The sequence below is a fragment of the Castanea sativa genome, chromosome 11 (genome assembly GCF_040712315.1).
Source record: "Castanea sativa cultivar Marrone di Chiusa Pesio chromosome 11, ASM4071231v1".
Taxonomy (NCBI): Eukaryota; Viridiplantae; Streptophyta; class Magnoliopsida; order Fagales; family Fagaceae; genus Castanea; species Castanea sativa.
In genome coordinates, this window is record NC_134023.1 from 39,198,671 (window position 1) to 39,211,265 (window position 12,595).

General features: G+C 33.0%; 1 long non-coding RNA gene across 2 annotated transcripts; it reads right to left on the minus strand.

Annotated features, from left to right (window-relative positions):
- Positions 1–2,799: 2,799 nt before the first annotated feature.
- On the minus strand, positions 2,800–6,040 carry LOC142614901 (uncharacterized). 2 transcript variants are annotated; one of them, XR_012840590.1, is made up of 4 exons: positions 5,757–6,040; positions 5,449–5,577; positions 5,209–5,364; positions 2,800–4,961 (listed from the first exon to the last, which is right to left on the minus strand). It is a non-coding gene; the product is annotated as an uncharacterized LOC142614901 (long non-coding RNA). The 2 variants fall into 2 exon arrangements; XR_012840591.1 differs by having other exon boundaries at positions 5,698–6,021.
- Positions 6,041–12,595: the final 6,555 nt, after the last annotated feature.

The window sequence follows — 12,595 nt, forward strand, 5'->3', positions numbered from 1 at the left end:
TGGTGTTGGTTATTTTATTTATTGATTATTTATTTTAGGTATCTAAAATAAGAAGAAAAATAAGAATTCAATTAAATATATATGTATATGTGTCAAGTTTTTATCTGTGAATATAGAGTGGAGCAGGAAAAGCGAGATAAAATATTTGGACTCGATAATAAAGTGCATATCATGCAACAAACATCATAAATTTAATACCTAATATATATATCTATATATATATTAAAAAATGTGACTCTTCTAAAAACTGATTAACAGTTAATATAATATTTAAGAAAAAAAAATTAGCTTCATACATGTTTGGAGTTTTAAGCGTCAACCTCCACTAGACTTCAACTCCCACTAGAAATATGATGTGTTGCTCACGTGCATTATGACGGATTGGAGCCAAACTTTGTCCAATATTTAACTATTTAATATAATCATCTACCAATGGAATGAAGTACATCTGATCCATGTTATATGATGTATTGTTTTTATACTAAGTATCTTGGAAGCAATTAATATGAACTTTAAATGACTAATTAGAAAATGAATGAAAACATATGATTAGTAACAAAATTAATTATTGGGAAGGTGCTTGGTGAAGTCGTCTTCAAGTTATATGTTATATTGTTTTTATATTAAGGACCTTGGAAGCCATCAATATAAACTTTGTTAATGCCCAAAAATTTAATGGAGCAGATCCAGCCCAAGGAAATAGACCGTGGGCCTTGCATAGATCTAAAAGGCCCATGGCTCATGGAAATGCTCTTACAAAAGAGGCAGGGGAACTAAGTAAAACGGGGCCAAAACCCAACAATGAAAGAAAGAAGAGAAAGGGCCTTGAAAACAAGGTGCAAACAACCTTATAGATGGGTGCAAGCAGGGCTATAAACGAGCCAAGTTTTGTCAAGTAGTAAATGCTCAAGCTCGGCTTAACAGCAAAAACAGAATGTTCTAACTTGGCTTGAGCTTGATACAAGCCTACAAATAATGTTCAAGCTTGAGCTCGTTATAAAGTATAAAAGTTTGAACTCAGCTTGGCTTGGATTGATTCATTAGTCAAGCCAAGCTCGAGCTCAATATCAAGCCCAAACTGAAGCTCGATATCATGCTTTTGAGCTTGAGATCCAACATAAGTATATTATCAAGCCTATATCAAGTTTATTATCTAGCTTATTTGGTTTGGATGAGTGGTCTCAACTTATAATTAATTAAAGTTTTAGAAAGATATTAGTTTACTTGTCAAGCTCATATCAATTTTATTACCAAACTCATAAATAAGCCTAGGCTCAAGTTATTTTATTACTTTTGTATCAAGCCTTAGTGTTTACAAGCTTGTTCATGAAAAATATTTTTCACTAGGGCTCTGCTCGTTTATTAAATAAGCTTAAAACTAAAGCTTAAATTTGGCTTATTTATAAACAAACAAACATGAACAAGATTTTTATCAAGTTAAGCCCGAACTGTTTATGAACGGCTTGATTCATTTACAGCCTCAAGTGGAAGTGAAGAGATTCTGCCTAGTAAGTAAGGGAGCCCAAAAGGGGCTCACTAGGGAAGGGGCCATGAAAGGCCAAGTCCCCAAAAAGAAAATGATTGAAAATGACAAATGATCCCACCAAACGTTGGGACCTGGGTGAAAACCAACCAGACCATAAGGGAGAAATTAGAAGGACCTTGGCCAAATGGAGAATGACGAAGAAAGAAGGATGCTTGAGTGCATTCCATCATCCCAAAGTAACCTTTAAAATGTCCCTCTCCCAATCTTTAGCAGAAATCCCTTTTGTTGACCTAGGTTGACACTTGGATTGTCCAGAAAAGTTAACTTCCATGTCAAAATACTTTTCGACATGAGTTCCTAGGAAAACGAAACAAGAACAAAGATGAGAACGTCGGCACACAGGGCCTTGGTCCAAGGGAAAACGACAAGATCAAGAAGGGAGAGAATAGTAGTTTTAGGCCAACCAAGATTAGCATAAAAGGGGGAGGAATCGACCGTAGAAGAGGAACAAGAAAAAAGCGGAGTACGAAAAAGAGAAATAGTAGAAGAAAGAAAAACAAAGAGCAAGGGATAAAATTGGCAATAATAGAGTATAGAACTTAGGTTAAGTTCCCTGAAATATAGTGCCCCTCATTTGTAGTATTACTTGGGGGCTGTACTTCAATACAGGGTGATTCTTGCAGATATATTTCTATATTGTTGCATTTTTTGGACCTACTTGTGCACATATTGGATCGTTAGAACTACCTAATTGGCCATAGTGGGTCCGAGCTCAATTCCCTCCCTCAGTATCTCACAACTCCTCCAACCCTTTAACAGACCCACAAGATTGTATTGGGCTTAGGCTTAAGGAACCTTTTCAGAACAAAAGGGTCCTACAAAATTGAAATGAATGAAAACTTATTATTGGTGACAATTTTAGTTATTAGGAAGGTGTTTAGTGAAGTTGTCTTCAAGTTTGCAAATACATGAAAAATAAATCTATATATATATATATATATATAGAGAGAGAGAGAGAGAGAGAGAGAGAGAGAGAGAGTTAAGGATGCCTGAATGTCCAAATTCAAAAAATTTAAAAAAAATATTTCATAAACCAATGTCCGAATAATGGGGAACTATAGAACTGATGGTTTGAGCATTGAAACATTTAAGTCCGAATTTTCACCATCAATTAGATAAATATATGTAATTTTTATTTTACGGATTAGTTACTAGTTTGAAAAATACTAGAATCAATAAAACAAAACCCAAAAAATAATCTCGAAGCACGTTACATTAGCATTCATAACCAAACAGAGAAAAAAAACTCATACTTCCACGTATTACATTATCATGATTAAACATAAGCATTCGTAACATATAACACCTAAACATTCAAAATACTTGACATTGTGTTCCATAACACAACCATAATACTGCTACCTTCCAGGTTTTAATACAAAAACATCCAGAACACTACATTCCATAATACATACCCATTATACCTTTTTTTATTTAGTAACAAAACTTCAATAAATAAAATCAGAATGAAAAAATACAAACAAACAAAAGAAAAAAAGATTACATAAACCTTATCTAGTGACCATCTCTGTTGAAAAAACTTTCCAACCAAAGCTTTCTGCGCAACCCACAACAAGAACAGATACAACTTCAGAGGGTACTGCTAGAATTTTTTTGTTATCCGTCTACATAACAAAACCAAAATAATGGAGTATATGAGGTAATACTACATACTCATAACTCGTGCCTGAAACAACATTTGCATAAATTCACAACACTAAATTCCGAAATGACAATAAGCCAAGTACCCAACAAACTATCTCCTGTCATATATTTTTAAAACACATTTTTTTTTTTAATCATTGTGTTAGCAACCCACATGAATGACCATCATCAACAACCTAAGCCCACACTAAGCAAAAATTTTCTATCACAAAATCCATATGGAATTTAAAAAAACAACACATCATTAATCTCGACCTCAAATTTCTTGAACAAACCTAGAATAAGAAAACAGCACCAACCCAACACCCCAAACTCCTCCCCCAAAATATAAAGAATGTATTATGATGTAACACCCAAAAAATAAAAAAATAAATAATCTGCAGGTGAGATATATAACAGAACACAAACTGATAAACTAGAGTACAATGCATATCTGGAAACATAAACTGAGGTTATTGTATCTTGATGCAAACCTTGGACATATAATGCTAGATAGGAACATATATTTTCTGCACATTATTTAATTATGCTATATAGAAGCATATACTTGGAAATATAATAGCATTCTAAACTCAAATTGAGGATGTAGAACTGCAGTGTGAGCATCAGGTCTTTCACCCAAAACAATCAGCATGGTCATTTCAGCACTAGGACTCACATGAACAAATAGATAAAATAGGATTGGAGAACAAAAAATTGTCAAACTTGTCTTATAGACTTTCACATTGCAGAGTTGATAAGTTCCTATAATCTGACAGTTCAAACAAAAGTCCTAGTATCAAGGTAAGGTACCTACGGCTAAAACCACCCAAACAGCCTCTTGCACATAGCTTTCATAACCAGACTGGACCGGACCAGACCAGCTGGTTTTTTGGCAAGAAGTTCAAGGAAGTTGTGTTTTTGGAAATATTTAAATTAGAGGCACATGCAGGGACTCAAACCCAAGCCCCCCATGCAAGAACTCGTGTTTGCCATGCTAACCATTTAAGCAAGTCAGCTTCTTGGGTCTTTATGTTACAAACTATTATATTTATTATATATAATTGAACTAATATATTTTATTTTGTCAAGATTTGACCTTGGTTGAACCCCGATCCGACCTTAAAAAGCTTGAACCTCTCACTTTCATGGTTCTTTGAATGGCATGGCTTTCAAAACAATGCTCTTGCATAATGAGAATTCACTAGCTCCTCAACTTAAAGCCTTATGGCATAGAAAGATTGAACAAATTTACCATATATCCCCTCTCTAGAATCCAAATCGAACAAATTATATTCCTCACTCCAACTATTTACATTAAAGAAAAACACAGGCTAAAAAAAACATTCAATTTGTATTTTCAAACTGTATAAGATACTAATTTTTCCCCCAAAAAAAAACATTCTAAACTCGCTAGGAGTTTCAAGAGTGCAATTCATGAAACAATATTTCAAAAGATAAAAAGTACAATGTAATTAAAAATATATTTCCAGCCCACTTCCAATTTCCAAATACAAAACCCATCATCCAAAACCACTTCAAACAATTAAAACCCTAACTACTAAAAGCGCCAAAACCAATGAAATGGAAGAGATCGAGATGATCATTACCTCCGATCTTGCTTGTCCTGGTCAGGATCAATCATCATCAAAGAGAAAACCTGGTAAAAGGAATAATTTTAATTTACTGACGAAATAAATCATACCCTCTTTGCAACTCTGGTTGGCGAGTCCTCATGCGTAGCATCTACACTCACAGTTGCATGTTGGGACTGCAAAACAGAAGAAAAAGGGGGGGTGGGGGTTGCATTAGTATCAAAATTATACAACTTTAGTTCACATTAAAGTGTTACTTTATACATAATTACCCATTAAGGAAAAAATGTGATGCACATACAGTGATGATGATCTCAGGCAACATGTGTAAAAGACAAATTACATAGGCTGTTTGAGCCCTTAAGATGCCATCTGTACCCAAATAATCAAAATTAAATTAAATTAAATTACTAAAGCAAGTACCTCCATGGATTTCATCTCATCCAGCGCAGTAATCTCTCTTTTAGAACCCAAGGTTGTGTTCTCTAAAGATTTCAGCGCATCTCCACCCTCTTCAGCTTCCCTTATCCGTTTTTTCAACACTGCAACCTGGTAATTCCCTTTTTTCGACACTGCAACCTGGTAAAAGGAATAATTTTAATTTACTGACGAAATCAAAATCCATTGTGATATCAAGATTAGGGAGGGAATCTAAATTTTTACCTGACGCTTTTTGGTAGCGCCAGACAGAACAGCATAGTCTCTGTTTGCTGGGTCTGACCTAATCCAAATCTTAGCAGAGCAATTTGAACATTTGAGGCATATCTGGCAGCTTTCAAAGTCTGGATACTTCTGCAATGAGAAACCATCCATTAAAAATTCAGTTCACTAAACATAGGATATTCAAATCTTGCATGAAGAAAAGAGTAGTGGGATAGAACATGGGGAAAACTAGGAAACAATAACCAACACCTGTTCATTTTATAGAATAAGACAGCTTATTTATAAAGTCTGGCAGCCATATACGGTACCTCATCAAGAACCTCCTCCTTGTAGACAAAGAGATGGGTGCCCTGGAAAATATATTTGGAGCAGGAGTTGCAGCGAATGTTGATAAGGAGAAATGAAGGGGAAATTTTCCTCCACTGGCATTACCAGCCTAGTGGGCCTCGGTAACGGATGCTTGAATCTCTGAGATACATGCGGCGGTCTACATCTCATGGTTCTAAGGCAAACAGAAACAGGAGACGAAAATTTTTTTTTTTTTTTTTTTTTCGAACGAAGAAACTCACTTCACTAGGGTAAGGCTGATGGTGCCGTTTGGCAATACATCTTCTGATTTATATAAAGGGTCATTCTACGCTACCCTCAGTTTTTTTAGTGGGTACGATACCCACCTTAGATCTTAACCGTAGATTTTTAAGTGTTTTGATATTGACCATTTATTTAATGTTACTGCTACACCGGTTACAGGTTTAGCAGGTCAGGTATAAAAACCATAAGGTCAACTAACACTCTTTGAGGTTTGGGAAAATTAACACTCACTCACAAACTTAAAAGGAAAAAATATTTTTTCCTTTTAATATTTATTTAACTAAACTCTGTTAAATTAATGTTAAAAATGTTATGTACTAACTTACCTTTTAGTTAAGAACATATTTTTAAAATTGGCTTCATATTATTTTTAAGGGTCCGTTTAGTTGGAGGAATGGAAAAGTGGGAGGATAGAAAATAGTAGGAGGATGAAAAAATGGGAGGATAAAAAACATTTTACTTTCTCTCTTTTTTGTTTGGTTGAGAATGAAAAAGTGGAAGATGGAAAAAATGAATTTGCATAAATTTACTCATATACCATTTTTGAAGAATGATACTTAATTAAAACAAAAAAAAATGACAAATAATCACAAAAAATAGCAATCATCCAATTTTATTAAAAAATAAAAATAATATCCCAAAAAAAGAAGAGGCAATGTTACTGCCAAAAAAAAAATACAAGAAAGGCAACAGCCCAGAAAAAAAAAACAAAAACATAAAAACATTAAAAAAACTATAAAATAAAAAAAAAATAAAAAAATAAAAACAACGGTACTGCCTAGTGAAAAAAACACAAAGAAAAAAAAAGGCAACTGCCCAGAAGAAGGGGGGGAAAAAAAAAGAGCAACGTACTGCCCAGTGGAAAAGAAGAAAAAAAAAAAGGCAACTTGAAAAATGTACACATGGGTATTTTTGTCAATTAAGAAAAAATTTATCCTCACTCAATTGTGCTCTCCATTTTGGAGAGAAAACTTTTTGGTAGGTTCGGAGAGAAAACACCTGAGCCCCACCATTTATTTTCCTTCCTCTCAACCCAACTAAACACACTTAAAAAAGCTTTCATTCCTATTTTCTCTCCAAAATTTTTCATCTTCCCTATTTCATCTCCAAACAAACACACCCTAAAAGTTTCACAAAACCCAAAATTTCGACAATCATCCCTTCCCGCTTATCATTTCCCGCTTCTTTGAAAACCTAGATTGATGTTAAGGACTTTTATTTACAAATTCACAATAACAAATACACATCAGCTAGTCCCTCATAACCTCTCATCCCATGGCCCAACAATGATTCCACAATGAATATAACAAAAGCTGAATAACCAGGTAAATGTCGACAAAGCCCTCAAAATATATTGTATTTTAGCATAGCTGAACCATGGATTTTTGGAATTTATGTGTAGATAGATTGTTATGTACACAATGGTTTAATATTCACAAAACAATTTGTAAAACTTTATTTTTTATTTTATTTTTTTGAAAAAGCTCGATTTTTGTTGTTGTTAATGGGTTAACTTCAAAGTTCAAAGGCATTTCTGTTAATGGATTTTGTTTGAAAATCTCAATTTGTTTGTTACACAATGCTTTGGATATTTACTCATGCTCTATTATCTTATTTCTTTTGCATTTTTTTTTTCGAAGATTTTATATTCGTTGAATGTCCTAAACCAAAATTTTGAAATTAATATAACTAAAAAATTAGTTATTGAGAAGTAGTTCTAGTATTTGAAAAAAGCCCAAACTATTTCTCTTGTGTCTATAATGCTTGAAAGGTAATTTGCAATTCAATAAGTGGATGCTACTTGTCAATAATTCAGCCAAAGAGACAATACTTGGCAGTAAAGAAGTAAATGGAAAAATAAGCTGGAAAGTAGAAGCCAATAGCCATTGACACCTCACCTGACTTGCATAAAGAAAAATAATTGATTTGAACTTCTAGAGTTTCTCTTGTACTTTGAATAATTAAAACTAGCTTAATAAATCTATAAATAGATATCATGTGTGATGAAAATGTGTGTGTGTGTGTATATATATATATACACACACACACATGCATGCACCTATGTAAATTCTATCCAATTTACCCATGTCTGAAAGTTTTTTATATTGATAAGTGACTCCAAAAATTTCAAACTCATTTTTAAACAATAAAAGCTTGAAAGCTTCGACAAATTGTTTTATTTCATAAATTTTGATCCAAAGTGTTGGAGAGAGGTGCGATTAAAAAAATCTAAGAGAATCATCCAAATTTAAAAAAAAAAAAAAAAATCAATTAGAAAGGTGCCAGAAGAGACTAAAAAATCAATTTAATCAACATGTTTCATAATATGCTCTTTTCATTTTTTATTTTATTTTATTTTATGTGAATGCTCTTTTTACTAACCATGGTTGAAATTTTGGTAAAAAAAATCTTTTGAAAAATTGGAATATTCCATTACTAATATTAACAGAAGGGGAGAAATGTTATTTTTTTCAAATCTCAAGGGAGAGGAGTATCTTTTCCTTTCAAGTTTGGGGTGAGTGTCATTTCTCCAAACCTCAAGGGAGGGGAGTGTACTTTCCCTAGACCAAAAAAAAAAAAAAATCAATTTGTGTTGTTCTCTAATCTAATCTGTTTTAGAAGAGATAAATTTTTTTTTTTTTGAGGTAAACTTGTCTATATGCCTTCTGCATGCTAAAGTCTCCAAAATTTTTGATTCGGTTGTGTTAACGTGTTAACGGGCAACTCATGGTGCCCGTTAACTGCATCTTAATGTTGCACTAACGTGGGTCCGTTTGATAAAAAGATTAAACAAAAAGAAAATAAGTACATAAAACTAGCCCACGACTTATTTTAATTTTTTTTTTTCTCTCTATAAAGCTAGTTTCATAACCTAAAAACTGGAAAAATATGACATAAAGTAAATGTTAACAAGCACCGTGTGATATTCTTAAAGTTGCACTAATGTGGGTCCCATTTGATAAAAAAATTAAACAAAAAGAAAAAAAAAAAAAAAAAAAAAGACATAAAACTAACCCCACAATTTATTTTAATTTTTTTTCTCTCTATAAAGCTGGCTACACAACCTAAAAGTTGCAAAAATATGATATAAAACTGCAATAAAATTGGAAAAAAAAGAGTACAAAGTGCTGCAATTCAACCTTTTTTTATTTTAGCAACCAAAATATTGAGAATATAAGAGCATCCACATTGGTGAAGCTATTTTTTTAGCTATTTGACACTACAAAAAGTTACTTTATTTATTTTACCTACTCTCTTTACAAAACATCTAACATCAGTGGATCTATTTTAGTTTTCAACATAATAAAATAATATAAATATCAAAATAAAATAATATATTTACTACAATAAAATAAGGGATAATTACACTTTACCCACCTGTGGTTTGCCTCTAATTTGACTTGCATACCCGTGATTTCAATTTTGACACTTTACCCACCTGTAGTTCCCTCCGTTACTAATCTGTAACCCAACTCTGTTAAAATTAAGGGTAAATAGATATTTTTGCTCAAGTTTTATGTCTCTCTCCTCCCAAAACAAAAAATAGCACAAAAATGCAAGAGAAAGAAGATCAAAAAGTGGTATTTGTCTCTCTCTCCATTCACACAAATCTTGAACATGAAGAACATACACACACACACACACAAAAAAAAAAAAAAAAAACCCAGATCAACCTACACAAGATCATTGACTTAGAGTCCGTTTGGATAGAACTTATTTCTGAAAACTGAAAACTGAAAACACTGTAGCAAAATAATTTTTAAATGGGTAAAAAACACTGTTCATTCCAGAAGTTACTGTTCATTGGCCTAAAATCACTGTTCATGGCCAATGAATAGTAACAAACACGCGTTGAAAAAAAAAAAAAAAAAAACTGGACGTGGACGCAGAAAAGTGCTATCCAAATGCCCTCTTAATGACTCAGATTATCCAGTTTCTAAGCAAGAATAATGCACCTTCCATCTAAATTCTATTAATGTTATCATCTAGTTCTTCAATTGAAAACTTTATCTTGATTTTAAAGATGTATGTGAACCCTTCCTTTTCCAAACAAAGGGGTGCATGACAAACTTCAAGCTTTCCACTTTTTAAAATTCGGTGTCCATTTCCAAGTTGCCATTTTTCTCACCCTCATCCGCGGTTACTTTATTTCCACTTCAAGCTTTCGAGTAGCTTTGTCTGTAATTTTATTGGTCCTTTCAAGCTGAAAAAGAAGTGTCCTTGTTTGATTTTACTCTAAAGGTTGTAACCACCATTTCATGTTTTGCCGTTAAAGAATTTCATTCAATTTTGTTTGGTATGGTAGCTGATCGATCACTCACTTTTATTAAACTTCGAATAGATAGAATTTTTCTAGATGATCGATCTCCTCTAGTTACCTCGAACAGTTTGTTACAATCCAATCAACACCATCCTCCAAACTGATCCAATCTTCCCGCTGATATGATTTGTAAAATCTTAGATGGATTACCTAATTTCAACAATATTAGAGCGATTTCAGCTGTTTGCAACCCTTGTGTAGGTTGATCTGGGTTTTTTTTTTTTTTTGGTATGTTCTTCATGTTTAAGATTTGTGTGAATGGAGAGAGAGAGAGAGACAAATACCACTTTTTGATCTTCTTTCTCTTGCATTTTTGTGGTATTTTTTGTTTTGGGAGAAAATAAATATAAAACTTAAGCAAAAATACCTATTTACCCTTAATTTTAAGGGAGGTAACTTACAGATTAGTAACGGAGAGAACCACAAGTGGGTAAAGTGTCAAAATTGAAACCAAGAGTAGACAAGTCAAATTAGAGGCAAACCACAGTTGGGTAAAGTGTAATTATCCCATAAAATAATATATCCACTACAATAAAATAATATACCAATTATAATAAACAACAATCACAACCACTGCAACCGCTACAGCTGCCGCTGTCGTCGCCGCTACTATCGTCGCTACTGTCACCGCCGCCGCCACATGATAGTAAATAATTGTCTAGTGTAACAAGTAATTTTTTTTAACCCCAAATTATAGTTATACAATTTTTTTTTTCTAAAACAATTTCTCAATTATCATGATAGCAAATAATCATCTAGTGTAACAATAATATTTTGTTTTAACCCCAAATTATATATATACAACTTTTTTTATTTACTAAAAAATTTCTCAATCGTCATGATAGCAAAAAATCGTCTAGTGTAGCAACATTATTTTTTTTAACCCCAAATTATATATATACAATTTTGTTTTTGACTAAAACAATTGTCTGGAAGCAATCTTGGAACAATGGGAACTATGAAATGAAGGAACCTTATAAGAAAACATATAAAATGCAATACATACTATAGCTGGAGCAATGCAGTCCATAGATTACTTACATACATAACTCAAACCAAATTACAAAAAAACTCACACATTCGCACAAGTTCCTATAACTCATGCTTCTCAACAAATTAAAAATAAAAAAAGTTTCTATGACTCACCTTGCAATTGCCATAAATGTTCAACAAAGTCCAACTGGAGTTGAGAATGAATTTCTCGGTCTCTAATGTGTCCATAACTCTGAATGTATGCCATAAATTCATTACTTTGTTCACGTGACAGTTGTATAGGAGGATTATCCACTCCATCAATTTGTTCATAATCCAAGTCTACCACTTCATTATCATCTTGCTTATCTTTAACAATCATGTTATGGAGAATTATACACGTTTTTATGTTTTTTAGAGTGTTTTAAGATGGAAAAATCATGTAGGTCCACAAACAATTGCGAAACGTGCTTAAAGCACTCCAAATGCACGCTCAACATCCTTCCTATATGCCTCTTAGTCTGCTGCAAATAATTTTCGCTTTTGTCCTTGTGGAGCTAGGATTGTTTTCACAAATGTTGCTCACTTTGGATATATGCAATAAACATGGTAATATCTCATTGTGTAGTCATGACTGTTGATTGAGTAATGTACTGCAGGAGCACATCCTTCAGCAAGATCAGAAAATATATGAAACCGCTCTAACATATTAATGTCATTATTTTACTCAAGTAACCCAAATAATGCATGCCATATCCAAAGATCATATGATGCTACTGCCTCTAAAATAATAGTAGGCTCACGAATATGACCACAATATTAACCTTTTCATGCACTTGGACAATTTTTCCACTTTCAATACATGCAATCAATTGAACCTATTATACTTGGAAAACCTCGACATTCGACGTGAGCTAACAGTCTAGTAATGTCTTTATTGTTTGGTTTTCTCAAGTATTTCTCAGAGAAAACATCAATTACAGCAGTAACAAATTTTTTAAACTTTGTAATGTAGTAGTTTCTCCAATCCGCACAATTGTTTTCACAAATGTTGCCCACTTTAAATATATGCTATCAGCAAGGTAATATCTCATTGTATAGTCATGACCATTGATTGGGTAATGTACTGCATGAGCACGTCATTATTTGACACAGGTAACCTAAAAAATGCATGTCATATCCAAAGGTCATATGATGCTACTGCCTCCAAAATAATAGTAGGTTCACGAATATGACCACAATATTGACATTTCCATTCACCTG